The sequence below is a fragment of the Sciurus vulgaris genome, assembly GCF_902686455.1.
Source record: "Sciurus vulgaris genome assembly, chromosome: 9".
Classification (NCBI taxonomy): domain Eukaryota; kingdom Metazoa; phylum Chordata; class Mammalia; order Rodentia; family Sciuridae; genus Sciurus; species Sciurus vulgaris.
The window spans coordinates 42,708,418-42,729,647 of record NC_136469.1 but is presented as its reverse complement, the minus strand read 5'-3'; the positions used below and the strand labels follow the sequence as shown (position 1 = coordinate 42,729,647).

The 21,230-nt window shown below is 32.2% G+C and overlaps 1 long non-coding RNA gene across 1 annotated transcript in view; it reads left to right on the top strand.

The window, feature by feature from the left end:
* Positions 1 to 21,230, top strand: part of LOC306669965 — a 430,887-nt gene that overhangs the window by 13,192 nt on the left and 396,465 nt on the right. The window lies entirely within an intron of this gene.

Below are 21,230 nucleotides of genomic sequence, written 5' to 3'. Positions count from 1 at the left end.
TAAAGGTGCGTACTAGGGTATGTGCTAAAGTTGCACTGCTTCTCTCTGCTTGCCGCTGCCCCTACTCTCTGCTTCTCTTTCTCTTTGCCGCTTTTCTCTGCTTGCTGCTGCTCCTTACTGTCGTGCCCCTGCCTACTGCCCGCTTATATTCCCTCCAGGAAGCAGAGGGCGGGCCACTCCAGTTGAGATCAGGCAAGGAGCCAGCTGCCCTATCACCGCAAGGGTTAAAACCAGCAGGCCCGAGCAGACGCTCTCGGGAATACCTGTGCACGTGTTGTGCGTGGGGGCTTAACTGAATATGGCCAGTGATAAATCACCTGAGTGTGCTTATGTTAATTAACCTCTTCACTGCCGATGTGATCAGGCGCAATTCTGGCACCGCGTTCTGGCACTGTCCTCATGGCACAGCCCCCAACAGTCTCTAAATAAAATACAAAAAATAGGGCTGGGAATGTGACTCAGTGGTGGAGTTCCCCTGAGTTCAATCTCCAGTACTGCCCCTCCAAAAAATAGTTCAAGTATGGCCCCATCCAGTTTCCTCAGTCCTCCTGTATGAGGTATGATCACTCACTCGCATGTGCATCCACCATTGCTGTCCATCATGATGTGACGCAGTCAAGAGGCTCTTAGTAGAAGTAGCTGATGCCACATCACATCTTTGAATCTTCAGAACACTGAGCAAATTAAGTCTCTCTTTATTCATAAGTAGCTTGTCTCAGGTATCATGAACTTTATAATGGGAAGTCACTGAAAAATGAGTAAGAGATTAAGGACTATAATGTTTTATAATTAATACATTTCAAAAGTATTTACAAATTTTCTTCAAATTAGTTTTCCTTTCAGTTCTACTTTCTTGGCTCACTCTCTCACTGTCCTTCAATCTGTCTTCAATACACAGTACAAAAGCCACATGAAAAGTCTCTTTAGAAGTAAGATGAAGAAAATCATGAATGAATTCTGGGAGACAATGTTAGAATTACGTTCTCTAATATAACTGCTTGTGCATTTTATCTTTTAACTTTTAATTCTTTCTATGCTCTGCATTTTGACTCCAATAATTATATTATTTGGATACCATTTTTTCAAAGATCCAATCTTTAAGCACTTATTGAGTGAGTGCAATATCTCAATAAGTTCCATGTACACTAAAAATCCACATATACTGTTTTGGTTGAGAGACATATCAAAAAAGGGCATTCTCCACAGAAGAATCTCTCTATGCATTCCTCATGAGGGCACAAAATTTCTGGATTATGAGCAACAAAATATATGAACTTCATATTGGAACTTCATATCGTCATGTTCTTTTGCTTCTAAGTTAACCACAGTTTTGTTCATTTTTTTTTTTTTTGTTTTGTTTTGTTTTTTTGGTTTTTTTTTTTTTTTTTTTGCAGCTGCAACTAAAGGGCCCAACCAGAACAATTGTAGAGAAGGAAAAGTTCATTTAAGGGCTCACAGTTTCAGAGGTTTTAGTCCACAGAAAGCCAGCTCCGTTCTTTGGGACTCATAAGGTGAGGCTGAACGTCATGGCAGGAGAGTATGTTAGAGAGAAGCAGTTCATATAGTGATCAGAAAGCAGAGAGAGAGAACTCCACTTGCTGGATAGAAATATATATCTCATAGTCACACCCTCAACTAACCAGTTCCTCCAGCCACACCCCACCTGCCTCCAGTTGCTACTCAGTTGATCCCATCAGTGATTAATTAATGGATTAGGTCAAGGCTATAACACAGCTATAACACAGTTCTCCTCTGATCCTTCTTGCATTGTCTCACATGTGAGTTTTGGAGGACACCACATCTAAACTATAAGAACCAATTGCTTTATTAAATTTCCAGGCATCACCATTTTGCTTTCTTTTGACTTAACTCTTTTTCTCCACATGAATTCCATAATTCTTCAAGAGTCATTGCATAATGAAGGATATTGTCTTCTGGAGAAGCGAATTTTAACCCCTAAACAGAATTTCTCTATCACATTGAATTCTCTAATGCCAACTCTGTTTACCTGAGGCATAAATCCAAAGAGAAAGAGTCTCAGTATTTTACCACTGCTGTCATTCTTTGTGAAGAGGATGTCTTTTTTTTTTTTTTGGCGGAATTAATAAGTAAAATATTTAATGTAAAATTGTGCCTCCAAAAGTGTTGCTATATGTATCTACATTAGAAATTATAAAACATTTTTATGACAACTGGTGGTTAAACTTTTCCCAAATAATTTGTACTATTCAAAACATAGTTATAAATCTAATTTGACTAGATGGTTTTTAAGGGCAGAATGTTTGGGTTGCCCCCAAAACCCTATGTTGAAATCCTAATCTCCAAAGTCATGGTGTAGGAGGAGGGCATTGAGGGCCATTGGTTAAATCAAGAGGGGAGAGTCCTATTAAGTGGGACTCAGATCATTTTAAGGGATGAAGAGATCAGCATTCTTAATCATGGGATGATTCAGCTAGAAGATGCAATCTATGAACCAGAAGAGGGTACCTAACTGAAGACACCAAATTATCTAGTGCCTTGATCTTGGATCTCCCAGGTTTTAGACTGAGGGAAATAAATTCTGATGTTCATAAGACACTTAACTTATGGTATATTGGATCAAGACTCCAATAAGGATTAAGACATAAGTGAAAAGAGGGAGAGTATTATATATTAGAAAATATATGACATTTTTTCCCTCTCATCATGGTTAATTTAATTTCTGTTTATAATATGGTTAGAATGAAGAAAAATCCATGATTTGTTCAGTAACTAGAGGTTGAGATATTAGTTTACTCCCACATATAATACATTTTACCTATTACATTAGCTTTCTGTTTCTTCTGTGAAAAACAAAATCATGAATTTAGTAGCCTAAAACAACATGAAACAATTATCTCATGATTCAATAAGTTACAGTGTCTCACTATGCTATGATCAAGCTGTAAATGGAACTCTCTTCCTTTCTGGAGTTTCTAAAGAAGAACTTATCCCTTATATTTTCCATCTTGTAGATGCTGCACACATTTCTTTGGTTATATTCTCTTTCCTCATCTTTAAGGACACTAAAATTAATATTCTGTGATTTTATATGTAATAATGGGTCAGGCATGCTCTTAAAATTTCCCCCTGGTAGTCACTATTTTCATACAGTGACATTTCTAATGAGGACATATTTGTGTCAGAGATGATCTGGCAACTCCCTGATTTTCAGGAACCATCACCTGGAAACCAGAGTTTTCTTAAAATACAAATTCACACAGTAGTGTCTCCCTGGATTCTGAGATGCCAACAAACTTCATGAATGACTTCATGATGCTTTTCTCATTAATTTGATAGATCTTCAATGTGTCTTTTCTCCTTATTCCATCTCAGTGGTTTCTTGGCTCAAAACAAGGTGAGTTACAACTTAGGGTACTTAACGTAATGATAATGTGAACTTACTTTATTTTTATACATTGGTGAAAAGTGTGAGAAAACAGAAGCCAAAGGAAGGTGAGGGGTAATAAATGAAAAAATCATAAGCTTAACCATGGAGACAGACACATGTCAACCCTTCCTCAATTACTTAAAGGCTATGTGATCTGCAGTAAGTTGCATACTTATTTGTTTCTGACTTTTCTAATATAGAAAATGGAATAGTAAATATCTACTATTATAATTACTATGAGAATAAAGTGAGATATTATGTCAAAATATCTATTGCACTAGATACATTTTAGGTAGCTATTATTGTCATTTTTATTTTACAAATAAAGGATAAAAAAGTTTTCTGTATAGCCAAAATTTCAAATAAATCCATTCCTGTAGACACAACAAAATATTAAGATAAATTTCTTAAACATCCTAAATTTCAACAACCATTTTTCCAATTCTGAGAAAATTCTTCTTCTTTTGTCTTATATTCTCATTTCTATCTCCAATATTGTATTCTCTCAGGCTGGAGAAGCATTAGAATACAAAACTATTGATAAATTAACTTAATCGAGAATATAACAAATGTTTATTGAATAACTTTGATAGTAATATTTTAGAAGTTAAGAAACTGTAGAGGAATTGATGGGAACTTTTACATGACCTCCCCTTTTTAATGCAAAAATATTTTAATGGTATTTATCTAAAGCTTAGTTGGTTTTGATACTGTGATCAAAATAAATATCTGCTTTACTCAGCAGTGAGATTCTGGCTTATAACTTGAATTAACTCCAAAGAAGCATTTTCTTCTTTGTTTTCCTAACTTAACAGCAATCTTTTTCCCACCAACAGTCATTTTGCAGTGATCTACAGGCTCAATATGTTCTATAGATAACACAACATAAGACCAAAATGTGCAGAAGTAAAATAAATGGTGTATGAAGCTCATCTGTTGTCCGTAGGCAGTGTGTTGGCAGGGATTCCATTTGCTTTACTACAGTCTTGACAGGCATCTTGCTCCCCCATGGCAAAGCTAACACGCTTTGGCAGTAGTTGCAAAAGCAGCTTTGGGTGATTAAATCTCAGTCTCTCTCTCAGGAAATTGGCTGTGATGTCTTTTATCACAACTACATTATTTCTCATTACAGATCTCTTTACTTGTCTATAGACAGGTATTACCAATTAAAAGTGTTCATAGAGCATGTTTTATTTCTCAAGTCTTTTGCCTTTCTATTTTCAGTGACAATATGAATCACATGCTTATTAAAAAGAAGCTAGAAGTATAGGGAATTTATTTCTGTAAATGTTAAACCTTTAATATGCCTTTGAAGTTTAAACTTACATGCTTGTTTTGTGTGTAATCAATATAATGCAATGTTTATTGCTCTGCTACATTTTAGAGTGTTTTCAGCAGTTTTGAATACCTCATACCCTTACCTTCTGTTTTCCATTGTTTCTGAAAAATCAACCGGAATATTATTCATGTTCTCTTGAACACAATGAGTTGTTCATCTCTTACTGCTTTCAAATATTTTTCTTTTTCTTCCTTTCTCAACATTTATACTTTGATACATAGGGGTGTGATCTCCTGTTTCTCTTAGTTTGTTGAAACTCTCAGTGTGATAATTGAAGTTTTTCATCAAACTTATGAAGTTTCAGACATTAATTATTGTATTTCTCCTATCCTGGTAGTCTCATTATGTGAAAAGTTGATACATGTACAAATATTCCACATTTCTCTGACAGACTTTATATTTTTTCTTACTTCTTTTTACTGTTCTTCTGACTGAACATTTACTATGATATTTCTTCAAGTTCACTAATTCTTTGTTGTACCACTTTGAATCTACAAATGTGCTACTCCAGAGAAATTATTTCAATGACTTTACATTTCAACTACTGAAATTTTATTTTTAATACGTTATGTCTCCCTATTGATATTCTCTATTTGATGTGATTCATCATTATACCTCTCTTTACGTTCTCAAGCATTCTTTCCTTTTGTTCATTGAACATATGTTTTAATGGTGCCTTTGAAGCCTGTGCCTATTAAACCTGACATCTGGGTTCTCTTATAGGCAATTCGGTTGCCTGCCTTATTTTGTTTATGGTCACATTTTCTTGCTTTTCTGAATATCTCATAACATTCTCTGCAAAATAGGAAGTTTGAGATGTTGCATTTTGTATTTTGGCCAAGAAGACCCACAGATTTTTAAACATCTTGGTTTTAACAAATATATTTATTTATTCATATATATATGAATGTGTGTATATATATATATATACACACATATATATATTGAAAACCAGACTTAAAAATATAAAATCACTTCTAGATAACATAAAAAATGACAGCAAAATGAATCTATTTTTAAAAAATGTTTGTTCCTACATTTTATTGTTTTTATTGGCATATATTAATTACACAGAATCATGTGACATATTCATACATGCACATAACATAATTTGAACAATTTCACTCCCTGGAATCTCCCTTTTCTTTCTCTCCCAACACAATTTCTGCCTTCTATTTTCATGGGAATCCTTTTTGCTTTCTGTTTTTTCTAGTTTCCAAATAAAAGAGAAAACATATGACACTTTCACATTTCTACCAAGAGTATATAGAGATTCCTTTCCCCCCACATCCTCATTAGCAATTATTGTTGTAATTCTGAATGGAATGAGATGGCAGAATCTTATTGCTGGCTTTGCCAGCTACAATTCTAACAGAGGATTAGTATTCAGGATATATAAAGAACTCAAAATGCTCAAAATTAAAATACCAAATAACCCATTCAATAAATAGGCAAATTAACTGAAGAGGTACTCCTCAAAATAAGTACAAATGGTCAGCAATTACATGAAAAATCATTTAACAAAATCAGCCTTCAGAGAAATTCAAATATAGAAGGCATACATAGGAAAAATATATAATACACAATGAATGAAATAGAATTTATAAAATCTGAAATCCAGTCTAACATTACCAGGCATGTGATTTAGCTATTAAAAAAAGACTTATGCTGGGGAGATAGCTCAGCTGGTAAAGTGCTTGCACAGGGCCCTGGGTTGAATCCCCAGCACCAAAAAAAAAAAAAAAAAGACTTATCCCAAAGAAGAGAAAAAAAGAAAAAAAAAAAAGAATAAAATCAAATTAATCCAGTACTGATCTGTTTTTGAATTGACAAGATAAGAACATTAGATATTATTCTCACTATATACCGTTAGCTTAAAAAAGTAGATAGACACATGGAATACATACTAGACCACAGCCAAGCTTTTAGAGATGAAGTCTACAGATGTGAGATTAAAAATGCACTAGATGGGATGAATGATAAAAAAAAAATTGTAGGGAGTAAAAGATTGGAGAAACTTAAGATATAGTAATGTAAACTATGGAAAACAAAATATAGAAACAAAATAGAAGATTACTTAATAAGCATGTAAGTGGGCTGTAGTAGATTCAAATATCATAATATTTGGGAGGGAGAAAAATATTTGAAGAAATAACTATTTTTTAAAATATGTAAAATCATGAGATCTAGCATGAAAACAAAGCACATGATAACATCATAATCAAATTGTTCAAAACTTATTATTAAAAGGAAACCTTACTAACAGAAAAAGATATAATGTACCAAGGAATGAAGATAAGAATGCCCTACACATCTAGTTAATGACAACTTGAGACAGGAGATAGTAGAAAAATATTCTCAAAATAGGAAATAAAAATAAAAATTTAAACTTATAATTCTATATACCCAGTATATTTCAGTCATCGAAGTATGATAAGAGTTTTTCCAGGCATGCAAATTCAGAAGCAATTAATTAATCACCATCTGATCTGCACTATAAGAAAAACTTCCATAGAGAAGAATTATTCTTTGTTTTTCTTTTTTTTTTAACCAGGAGCACTGTGCCACATCCCCAGCTTTTCTATAAAAACATATTTAATTTAGAGACAGGGACTATCACTAACTTGGTGAGGCTGACTTTGAACTCATGATCCTCCTGCCTCAGCTTCCTGAGCCCCTGGGATTAAAGGCATGTGCTACCACATCTGGCAAGAATTCTTATATTCATTTTAAACATGCAATAATAAACTCCAATAAACTAAATCAAAACTGGTAAACATATGGATAAATATAATAGATGCATTGCTCATTTTGAAAAAAAATCTCTTTAAAAGTCGATTGACTATTTAAGCAAATATAATAGCAACATATTGTGGGATGTATACTTTATATGCAAAATTTAAAAGAAGCATAGAAAAATTTACAAGAATAAAAAAAAACTCGGTGTATAATTTTGAGAGGTCTTGATAATATATGTGATAGGCTAAGAGAACACTCTCAATTCCCTAAAGCAATCCCAGTAAATTTATTTTTTAATTAAAGTCAACAAAGGATAGAAAATGGAAACCTGAAAAACACTCAATTGAAAAGAAGGGAGAATAAGCAAGACACAGGAAAAATAGAAAAGGAATAGCAAAATAACAGACTTAAGTATAACTATATTAATAATCACATTTAATGTAAATGATATATAAATGCCCCAGTAAAAAGAGAGTTCAATTTAGATTTTATAAAATAAATCCAATTCTGCCTTCTCTACAAGAAATACACAAAAGATAAGGTCAAAAGAAAATCAAAGTACAAATTAACTGGATTAATAGAAGAAACATCAATTTCTAGTCCTAAATTATTTAAGGGAAATAAAACTTAGAAATAATCATCAAAATTGATGATGGTCTAATAGAAGGATGAAGGATATTAAAGATTCAGATGGTGATAGAGAACATGAAAATCATGACATAAACATGTATGTTTTTTAAACAAATTTTGTTTTCTTGATAATAATCCCAAGGTAACTATCAACTGAAAAAGTCAGTTAAAAGTATTTGTTCAACATCTAAATATCTAAAAGTTGTTTGTTTCTTCCTTCTTTGTTCCTTACTCCAGTTCTTTTCTTTTTTTCTGTCTCCATTTCTTCCTTTCTTCCTTGATTTCTTCTTTGCTTCCATATTTCTTTTCTTTCCTTTTAATTTCCCTGCTTCTTATTTACTTCTCTTTTTCATTTTGCACTCTGTTTTTTGTTCTCACCCTTGCAAAAAGCTTTATACTCACTGTCATCCTTTCCCTTGATGCCCATTTTTTGCACTGAGCATATTTATTTACCAGATGTTATGACAAATGCATTATGATAATTTTTTGTGAATTTTATTATTACAAATTAACAAAATTGACAACTGGTTGGGATATATTAAATGTTTGTAATACTAAATGGTTTAGTAGGAATATTTCCTTGAGTTTTAGATAGTTGTTACCTAAGTACTCTTATTCTCAGGAAATACTCTAATTTATCTATCAAATTAATTTTCTCATTATTTTCCTCATCAATCTACTTGAATTAACAATAAAAATGATAATTTTAAGAGAAAGCACTAATCAAGTAAGAGGTATCTGTTGAATATCAATGCATTATTCAAAATAGAATGCATATTTGAGATCTGGTCTGATGTCTTTGACTCACTTGAAACTACAAAGATGAATTTGTTTCTTTGTGCACTTTGAATAAACAGTGTAATATCATTGGACATGAGAGGTCAGCTTATATCTTTCCAACTTTGTCATTCTAAGTTAGAATTATGAAATGGTCTTTCAAATCTTTTGCATATATCTTAGAACTGTGAATATGATGAGATATCAAGAGCCTACTATGAAGAAGCATTTAATTTGATGTGATAACATTTATTGAATCTCGGCTTCATTTCTTGAGCTTTAGGAGTTTTATTAAAGCACTCGGTTCCTACATACCAAAGGAAATTATTAAGAATGTGAAGAGAAAGCCTATGGAATGAGAGAAAATCTTTGACAGTTCCTCTTTTAAAAGGTGATTCATTTCCAGAATATATAAAGAACTCAAAGACTACCACCACAAAAATAAAACAATTAACCAATCAATAAATGGACATATAAACTGAATAGACATTTCTCAAAAGAAGAGAGTGAAATTTCCAATAAACATAAAAAAAATGTTCAACATCCTTAGAATAAGGGAAATGGAAATCAAAAGTACACTGAGATTTCATCTCACTCCAATTAGAATAATCATCTAGAATAGAAATAATAATAATTGGGATTTTAATAGAAATTTTATTAAATCTGTATAACACTTTTGTTAGTATGACCATTTTGACAATATTAATTCTGACTATCCAGGAGCATAGGAGAGTTTTCCAGCTTCTAAGGTCTTCTTTAATTTCTTTCTTTAGTGTTCTGTAGTTTTCACTGCAGAGGTCTTTTGCCTCTTTTGTTAGATTGATTCTTAAGTATTATATTTTATTTTTTTGAGGCTATTGTGAATGGGGTAGTTTTCCTAATTTCTCTTTCAGTAGATTCATCGATGATATATAGAAATGGATTCAATTAATGTGTGTTGATTTTATATCCTGCTACTTTGCTGAATTAATTTATTAGTTCTAGAAAATTTCTGGGTAGAATTTTTGGATCTTCTAAATATAGAATCATGTCATCTGCAAATAGTGATTGTTTGAGTTCTTCCTTTCCTATTCATATCCCTTTAATTTATTTCTTCTAATTCCTCTGGCTAGAGTTTCAAGGATGATGTTGAATTGAAGTGGTGAAAGAGGACATCCTTGTCTTGTTCCAGTTTTTAGTGGGAATGCTTTCAGTTTTTTTGCATTTAGAATGATGTTGGCCATGGGCTTAGCATAGATACCCTTTATAATGTTGAGGTATGTTCCTACTATCCCTAGATTTTCTAGTGTTTAATCTTAAAGAAGAGTGAAAATAAGGCATTTTCTGGTAAATGGATGGAGCTGGAGAATGTGCTAAGCAAAATAAACCAATCCCAAAAAACCAAAGACTGAAAGTTTTCTCTGATATGTGGATGCTAATTCAAAATAAGGCAGTGAGGGGCTAGGGAAGAATAGCAGTACTGTGGACTAGACAGAAGGGAGTGAAGAGAGGGGAGGGAGGATGAGGGTAGGAAGGAAAGTAGAATGATCAGACATTTATTACCCTATGTGCATTTATGACTACACAACCAGTGTGATGCTATATCATGTATGACCAGAAGAATGAGAAGTTGTACTCTATGTATGATATGTCAAAATGAATTCTACTGTCATGTATAACAAAGAAAAATAGTTAATAGAAAAATTGTGTGGGCCAATTCCTATAATAAATACATATATCAATAAGAAAAAAAGAAAAAACAATAATTTCTGATAAGAATGGGGGGAAAAGGAACACTTATACATTGTTGGTAGGATTGAAAATTAGTGTAATCACTTTGGATATCAGTATTGAGATTCATCCGAAGGCCAGTAATGGAACCCACATAAAACTCTACTATCCCACTCTTTCTTATTTTTCCAAAGGAATTCAAATCTGCATACTATTAGTGATAAATGCATATGAGTGTTTATAGCAGTTCAACTCACAATAGCCAAATTATGGCACCAGGCCAGGTGTCTGTCAAGTGATGAATTGATAAAGAAAATGAGGCACTCAGCCATGAAGAATAAAATTGTCTTTTGATGGTAAATGGATGGAATTTGAGTGTATCATGCTAAGTGAAATAAGCCAGGCTCAGAAAGTTAAGGGCTTAATGTTTTCTCTTATTTGCAGAAACCAGAGAGAAATAAGGGTAAAAGGGGAATATAATAAAAACAGAAAGGTGAACAATGGAATAGAGGAAGGGGAAGTGAGGAGGGATGGATAAGGGGAAGAACTGCAGAATGATATTAGCCAAATATGCTATATGCATGTAGGACTACATCCCCAATGAATTTCACTTATGTATATTTACAAAGCACCAATTTTGAAAAAGCTAAAAATAAATGGAAGACCTGAACAGTAAAGAAATCAGTCAGCAGGAGGAAAAGGGGAAGTATGGGGGATTTAGAACATGCAAACTGTCATATGCATTTATGATCAAATCAAAATGAGACCTGGCATTAGGTATAACTATAATGCACTAATAAAAATATAAAAAAGAGCCTATTATGTTATAAAAAATAATTTGGTTGACTTTTGAGTTAATCAAAGTTTATCTTAATAGATCTGGTTAAATCACATGAGCTATTTAAATCCAAAAAAAATTTTTTTTTTTTTCTGACCAATAGGAAAAGTGGAAAGGACAGTTTTCTAAATGTGGTCAAGATTTGATGTTCTTTTCCTAGCTTTGGAGTAGAGATGTTCCACGTAGACAGGATGTGTGAACTTCTAGGACCTGAGAGTAATTCATGAATGAGGTCCAGCAAATAAAATGGACTGCTGCCCTACAACTTAAAGGAATTGGATTCTGTCAATTATCTAAGTAAGATCTTAAAAGAATTAATTTCCTGAGTACCTCAGATAAGTGGCCACCCTGGTGCATACCTTGGTTTTGGCCTTGTTGTCCTCTAGGCAGAGAACCTATTCAAGCCTTTTTATACTTATAATTCACGAAACTCTGAGATAACAAATAGATGTTAGCTTATGTTGCTCAGTCTGTGACAATTACTTGTGGTAGCAATAGAAAACGAGGTTGACAGGCATGGTTGTGCATGCCTGTAATCCTAGCAATTTGGAAGGCTGAGGCAGGAGGACAGCAAGTTTAAGGCCAGCCTTAGCAACTTAGCAAGGTCCCATCTCAAAATAAAAAAATAAAAAGGGCTGGGGTTGTGGTTCATTAATTAGGCACCCCTGGGTTCAATCCTCAGTATAAAAAAAAAAAATTAAAAAATAAAAAAAAAAATAAAAAGAAGAAGAAGAAAAAAAAGGAAAACAATAGTTTCTTTAGAACTTTGAAAATTAATGTTTGCAAATATTTTCAAAGATAAATTAATAGTACATACAAATGCCAATGCCAATAAGTTTCCCCTGAATAAAGTTTTATTTAATACTTGACACAGAAAAAAATCATTGCCATGATAGTTGATCTTTCTCTCTCTAATATCCTATTTTTATTATAAAATTATTATTGAGCAATAAAGGATAATATTTTTATTTTACAGATTAACAAGTTGAATAAATCATATTTTTCATGAATTTAGTGAAAAGAGTAGATACTTATCAAGCAACTACTATGAGAAGAATTAAACTAGATCCCAAAGAGATTAAATTATTTTCAAAAAGAATGCTTTTTGAGATGGGATAGGTAAGACCTGTTTCTAAGAGAAGTTCATGGTCTACTTTTCCTTGTGGGAGTGGGTTGATTTTTCAAAATTGGGCCTCCCATTAATAGGTCCCCATTAGACAAGGATGATATCAGAATTCTTTAAAATAGAAAATGTGAAAAGAACTTTTCCTGATTCAGCTTTTAAATCTCTTCCCAAGTTTCCCTCCCAGTCTGTGTACCAGGCAGACCAATTTATTTTCTGTTCTTTGGCAGTATCCTTTCCCCCATATCTGATTACTTACACATGCTGTTGACTCTGCTTGAATGTTCTTCCTCATCTCATTGTGTCTGAGTGAAATTCTTTTATTAGATCTTAGTTTGGATAGCACTTTCACAGGTAAGTGTTCCCTAACCCCAAGGTCTGAATCAGACGCTGCCATATGTGATTTATCTAGGACCTCCTTTTTCAAACTACTCACTTCAATATAATCAAGAATAATTTCACCTCAAGTGACTGTTTTTTCAAAGACTGTAAGTCTCATGCAATTTATACCAGGTGAGTTTCTTATTGTTTAATGCTTACAGCTGATAATATTTTTTGCAGTTACTAGTTACCAAATAGATGTTTATTGAACCAATATGATGAATATCGACGAATGAATAAGAGCTCTCCAAGTGAAGTACAAGAGGGAGGGGTGTTCAGCTTCAGGGACTTAGTAAACAGAACTGTAAAGGAAAAAAAAAAAAAAAAGAGTGTGGTATGCTGTAGCCACAAAGAGAAAAACAACATCTCCAATAGACAAATCATTTATAACAGGTAAGTCTGAGCAAAGATGTTATGGCCATCTCTGCATGATTCTTGAAAATTTTCTGGTAATTTGAAATTATTTCAGAGTACAATTAATACCATGAGAATGGACATGAATACCAAGAAACTCAAAGCAAAACAAAGTAAAACAAAATTAAAAAACAGTTCCTTAGAAATTTGGCTTTATCAAAATTTAGTTGACTAATATAGACTTTTTAAAATTTTACTTTAAGTTCCTTATCAGCAGCTCATTAATACTCAATATTTCTTTTCTTAGGTGTCAAAAATTTTAGATTCTTAATATTTTCACCATATATAGTTGCTAATATAAATGGTATTTGGTAAGAACTTTTGATTATTATATAGAACAAACATATAAACATATATATATAAACTTAAATATATGTTCAATATTATAAACTTATACATATGTTCCATATAATCAGACAGGCAATGTTTATAAAAGCACATCTGTGTTATACTTCAAATTCCTAACTTTAAAAAAAAAATCATTTTAGTTTCCTCAGCTCTTTAAAATAAAAGCCCAGTAGCACTAACTTTTAGCACTACTAAACCGTGAACAGAGAGATTTGTTCTCAAAAATCCAATAGTTTTAACAGAAATGATTTTTCCTACCACATGAAAAGTCCCCCTCCACACACACAAAAAAATCAATTTGAAAATGTATAGCTGAATGAGCAGAAAACTTGAAGAAAACTTGAATGTGTTTCATTTTTACTAACGATAGCAGTTGAAAACAGTTTGTGGAATGAACCTAAGTCATATGAGACTAAGAGATGATTCAAATTTGGAACCTTATATTTAATATCAGATTATTGGGAAAATAAGGTCAAATTTTCCTTTTCTTAAACTTATGATATGATCAGAGAATGACATAATATGCTCATGATATAAATAACACAACAGACTGTAAGCAGAATGTACTTACTCATAAACATATACATTTTTATTTCTTTAGAACTTGGGAGAGCAAAAAATTGACCTTTGCAACTTACCTAACAAAATGTTCTCTTTCTAGACAAGCAGATTTAATTAATTCAACACACTGGCACAGAGGTGGTATTTTGACATTTAGTAGGCTATGCTGTTTCTTAGAAATGTTATTTTATTTTGAAGAAAGAAGAAGATATGTTAAAAATTCCATATTGTGATTTTGTTTCTCTTTCAAGCAAGATCTTTTTCAAGGTGCAAATCCCATAAAAATGTATTTTTTAAATCTATATCTTTGCATACCTGCATTGTGTTGGTTTATACACATTTGTAAACATTCCCAGGAAAACTTTGTGGCTACTTGATCTCAGGAGCAGATTTATGAATTTGACATCATTTTCTCTTAAGATATTCAAGTAGTTAAAAGCTAGGATACAAAATTCGTGTTTATAGTGATTTTATTTTATTTATTAATCATGTCTTGTATTTATATAATTAATTTTGTTCTTTTTTCTAAACAAAGTGAAAACTGGTGCAAGATCTATTCAGGGAGTCATTATCTATTTCAACTTTAGCACATTCTCTTTTTATTCACTAAAATACTCCCTATTAAAAGTGATAATGGCCTTTTGTTATATCAAAGTCATCAAGTCTATGAATACTCAAATAGCTTGTGAAGACACTGATAAAACAAAATATACTTTTGCTGTTCATTTAAAGGATAAACTTTGCCTAAAGTAGAACAGGATTATCTCTGCTCCTTTGATAACATCAGCACTATTGTCAACTCTGTTGATGATCTGTTATCAGTAAGACAGATAAAGCATGTCTTCTACTGGAAAGACAGGTCTGATTGAGCAGTTCTGTTTGATCGGAGTTCTTCTCAGTTATTTTTTGGTGAAATAGACCTATATAAATAGTTCCTTATAAATAAGATGACCTGTAAATAATGTCCCAGGTATAAAAAAAAATTCTAGGAATTGTTAAGATAGAAAGAATGCATTACACTATTGAACTGATTCTATAGATTTGATTCATTTAGCATCTTCAAAATGGTTTGAGAAAAATGATATAACTTTTGAAATATGGAAAAGACACAAGCTTTGTATGGAGTTTACTATATAGGTTTTTTAATGTAGGTTTTTTAAAGTACTTATTCTTAAAGATACATAAAAGCTTACTTAATTATTACTTTTTTTTTTTTATTTAGTTATAGATGGACACAATACCTTCATTTTATTTATGTGGTTCTGAGGATCGAATGCAGTGCCTCAGGCATGTAAGGCAAGTGCTCTACCACTGAGCTAAAACCCCAGCCCTTAATAAGAACGATGCTTTGTTTTATTGTAGGAAGAGTTATATGTGTTTATCAGTATGACAGAAATAAAAAAGTCCCTACTTTTTCTCATTGTATCACAGAGATATATATGGGCAGAACATAGTGTCTTCAAATTTAAATGCATAAAGCTAGTTAGATGTATTTACTATGCTAACTGAATAAAGGTAAAGGAAAAATACACCACATGTATGTGTATCACTGTTGTTTGAGGGGAGTTTATTTTTTTATCTTGAACATAATTCTAATAACTCACAAACTTTATTCCAGTGTTTACATCAAACATTTTACACTAACAAACAAATTTAATTTAATACTCAATAGCAGTGCAGTCATTGAATTTGTATTTTTCTTGTATGTGCCTTCTTTTACTCATCAAATTTGTAAAATTTAGATAATTCAGGGTTTATCAATGTTCTGATATTTTTTAATCATTGTGAAATACTTACTATATCCCCACCATAAGTTTAATTATTTCCTTTATTACTGTTTTTACTCTTATTTTTATCATGATATCAATAAATAAACTTTGAATATTAAAGTGCATGTCTTTATGTTTCACAATCACTTGTTTATCTTAGAACAAAGCCTAGGAAGTAGGATAGAGGGTCATAAGCACTAAAAGATTTAGCTTGGTAGCTGACAACAAATATTTTTCCAAAGCCATCTTGTCTATTCTCTCAGCACTCACTTATGAGAACTCTAGTCTCTGCACAATACTTGGAATTATTATCCACTAAAAGTATTTTTAAAATCCCATCTATTCATGCTGCCTTTTATTTCTGAATTTATACAAAATATCACTCTGTGGCATTGGCACTGGATTTCCCATACAGTTGTCAAGAGTACAAATGATATACTTGTAAATGTAAGAAGGCACATGCTAAATGGTTGTAAACCTTTATAAAGAAGTCCCTAATGCAGTGTAAGTTCCTAAGTCAGAGTCAAACTACCCCTTAGTCTCTTTCCTGCTGACTGTGAAGTTTCAGTAGTAAGGTAAGCTATCCTAACACACTACAGTGCCTCTTCATTTACCTAGTATTATTTTTACTGCACCTTGAATTTGTACTTTTCAAATAAAATAATATTAGCTGTCTATTCCTTGATTCAGCTACCATTCTTTGAGAAAAATCAATGATAACTACTATTTTATAATTAATTCCTTTATAGAGGTGGATATTATCAAATATGTTTATCATAGGCTACATTTGAAACACTGGCCACAATAGAGAATATAATAATCTTCTCTTACATTTCTAAGAGACTGTGTCTTTCCTCAAAATAAAAAATCTAACTAATTAACACTAATATAAAACTCTAATTCTTAACACTTTTAAGGAAATATCGTATTTCAGTCATTTTTAACTTGTCTACTGCTTAACAATATAATTCACAAATGCTATACTGTCCATGACTCTCTTGGATTGAATATGTTGAGTTTTAGTATCTTATAAGCATTCTCTTAGTACTCTCCTGCCACTATCTCAATTGTATATTTCTTTCTCAGTTCAATAATTATTTAGAATCCTACATGCCACCCCCACCCTTTGTTGTGTGCTAGAATCCACATATGATAGAGAATATTTGACCTTTGGTTTGGGGGATTGGCTTATTTCACTTAGCAAGTAATCTCCAGATACAGGAAGAATTGTAGTTCAGTGAATTAGAAAAAGGGGAATGAAAAGAAGGGAGGGTCTTAGGAATGGGAAAGACAGTGAAATGAATCTGATACAATTTTCCTATGTAATAAATTAATGCAGCACAATGAATCTCCACATCATGTACAACCACAAGACTGGGATCCTAATTAGAATAAGATGTACTTCATGTTTTTATAAACATGTCAAAATATACTCCACTGTCAAACAAATGAAACTTTTAAAAAAGCCTTCGTAAAAAAAAAAAATCTTTCACTCACTGTCATGTACATACACAAGAATGGGGTTCTAATTAGAATAAGTTATATTCTATGTTTGCATAATTATATAAAATGGATTCTACTGCCATGTCCAACTCAAAAGAACCAATAGAAAAAAATCCTGTAATGTTTTTACTAAATTCTATTTTATCACTGACTTTTTGTTTATTTACTTAATTATTTGGTCAACTTATAGAATGCCTTATCTATTATGATGGCATTCTGAAAAGTGTCATTTCAAATTAATTCACCGCAAGGGAACTGAAGCAATTGGGTACAGTCAAAGATTTAATTGATTCTGTAGTTCTATCACCCAGAAATGACTGAACTAATAGAGTGATGGATTGGCTTATTGAGGACAACTCCTATGAGAAGAGTCTATCTTATTTGTCTTACTAGAGACTATTATTATTTTTCACTTCTGTATTCAAAATAAATGTATTTGATTCTACTTCCAAGAATTAAATCTTCCAAGAATGAATCTTCTCACTGTTATGACTAATAAACCATTAAAAAGTTGTTTTGTCTTTTTTTCCACCTCTCATAAGAGAACTACTGGTTTAGTAGAAATGGTTTGTAGAAACAAAAATGAGCCCATAAATGTTGAAATTATGACTTCACCCGGCCATGTGGCATGTTTTATGCAACTGATGAAATAGATGAAAAGGTAATTAATGAAGTGACTGAAACTTATTGCCAATATTTAATTGTATTTCTTCTGGATTTCATCTCTTATATATTTATTTTTTCTTTGCTAATTTTAATCTGTATCCTTTTTCTGTAATATACTGAAAACAAGAGCACAGCAGTTTGTTTCTCTTAGTGAATCATTAAGCCCTCTCAGCCGACAGAATAAGGAATATGGGTGTGTGTATATATACATACATGTGTGTATACAAAAGCATGTATATAACAGATCTAACTACGTATTTATATTTGTATTAGTCTCAACATAAGTTCATATTATTTTTCATCTTTAATCCTTTGTCATCTGGTTCTTTGAAGGCTCCTGCCCTTCATATTTGCAACCTTCCCCTCCACTGGTAGAAAATCCCATCACCCACCATTCATTTCTTTCATTGATTAATTGCAATAAATGCATAAAATTGTTTCGTAATTCCTAACCTGCATATCCTCTGAGAACCTACTTTAACAAGTAGGACATTGTGCTCATATATACGTTCTCTTGCTTTTAGTGTTACAGACCCCACTTGTTCCCAACTGGTTACTTGTCCACTTAGATATGCCAGAGACCTGGTGGAATTCTTGAATGTAATGAACATGAAAATGTGGGAACTGATAACAGTGTTGTCCCCAGGATCTCTTTATTCCGAAATGAATTTCCCATCTTTAATTTATCAAATAAAACATTTTATTCTTCCTCCAAAAGATTGCATTTTATTTTCGCATTTATACATCTATTTACACTGGAACATTTTTTACTTTGTCAGCTGATATTTTCATTTTCTTGATATAATATGTGCTGCATCTAATCATGTTTTTCTGAAGTTACATTATGACTGTCTCTTGGGGAGAATGTAATAAATGAACCTTCTTACCTTTAAGGTCTCACCTCTTCAAAGATAGTGAATAACCATCTTCTCAGGCAAATTTCACTGCAAGTGATCGGATTCTTCCTCCTTCCTCTTTATTTATATCATTTCAAATTCCCATGAAATGTGATTTCTAAAGAAAGGTCACTAAGTTATTAATATTCTTTTTAAAATATTTTATTGGTTCTTTTTAGTTATACATGACAGTGGAATCCATTTTGACTTAATTATATAAGTGAGGGGTTTATCTTATTCTAATTCTGGCTCCAGTACCTCTTTATCTTCCTTTTCCACACTCCCTGCTCTCTTCCCTCTATTGACTTTTCTGCCATTTATCCATATTTATTTTTTAAAATCAATTTCTTGTGGATCATATGATGGTGAGATTCACTATGGTATATTCATAGGAAACTTATGTCAGATTCATTCCACTGTCCCTTCCCTTCATTCATTCTCCTTTGTCTAAGCCTAATCCACTGAATTTCCATCCCCCCACCGATTGTTTATTAGCTTCCACATATCAGAGAAAACATTTGACCCTTGTTTTTTTGGGATTGGCTTATTTCACTTAGTATGATTGTCTCAGATCCATCTGTTTACCAGCAAATGTCATAAAGTCATTCTTAGTGTTTTCTATGATGAGTGAGACCATTGTGTATGTATACCACTTTTTTTTAAATTCATTAATCTGTTGAAGGGCACCTAGGTTGACTCCACAGCTTAGCTATTGTGAATTGTCCTCTATAAACATTGATAAGGCTGCATCACTGTAGTATGGCTGGTTTATAAAAACTACTTTAGAAAGGTAGAGAATTAACCCTTTTTCTAGTCTTCCATTGTAACTCTTCCTTTGAGTTGACTCAGAAGTCTTTAACAGTTGCCTCCTATGCCATGTTTTGTTTCAGATTCTGGCAATCAAGACAAGAGGCAGACGAAACTGCTTTTAAGATCACATAACTGTTTCAGCAGAAGACCTAGAAGTATAAGATTGACAGCAACTCTAGGCAACAGAAACATCCGTACAGTGATTTAACATCACCCTCCCAGTAATCTGGAAAGCATATAATTTACTAACTAAAAAGATTTGACTATGTAACTATATTGACTAGAGAAATGAGGTGAGGGAATATTTAAAATATATTGGACTTTGGGGATTATAATTAAAACATTTGTGCTTGACTTCTACAGTTCTATATTAGAGACTCGGTAAATATTGGAGGCTATGGTAAATATTTAGTATGTTAACCCATTTGATTGTAATTAAAATTAAATGATATTGAACTAGGTGCAGTGGCACACACCTATAATTTCAGCAGCTAGGGAGGCCGAGACAGGAGGATTGAGAGTACAAATCTAGCTTCAGCAAAAGCGAGGCAGTAAGCAACTCAGTAAGGCCCTGTCTTTAAATAAAATACAAAATAGGGCTGGGGATGTGACTCAGTGGTCAAGTACCCCTGAGTTCAATCCCCAGTACACCCCCACAAAAAAAAAAAAAAGAAATTGAAGTTAAGTTAAATGTAATTTAAATGAAATTAAATATAAATTAGATGTAATTAAAATTAAAAAGTGAAAAGATATCAACTACAGACATTAAATTTTTAAAAATGCCTTCTTTTGATAGTCCATAAGTGACTAAAAGTAGTATAAAAGAAAGAAATTGAAAGTAGAACATACTATTTGAAATGGGTATTTTTGTATTCTATGAATTCACATCAATTTAAAGACCTACATCCTCCTGATTAAGCTATTCATTGTTCACATGCTCGCATCTTCTTTCTGCTTATTTCAAATTAACTTTGCATGGGTTTTATAAGTGAATATGAGTATTTGAAAACTTTAAAATAACTTAATCTCAGTATGAAATAGTAAATCAAACTAATCTTCACATCTCTATTTTCGTATATTATTTATTCACACTTATTTCATCTCTAGTACAGAGTGGTAAGTTATATGACACCAAAAGAAATTTCAAAGTACAAAATCTATATGATCATTCCTGATTAGACCCTGAGCTACAAAAGTACATTTTCAATTCCTGCCAGAGCATTTCTACTAAAATTTGAATGTCTAAACATTTGTTCCTTCGTATGATTAAGATTAAGAATTTTTTTTAAAATTTTTATTTCAGGATACTGAGTTTAA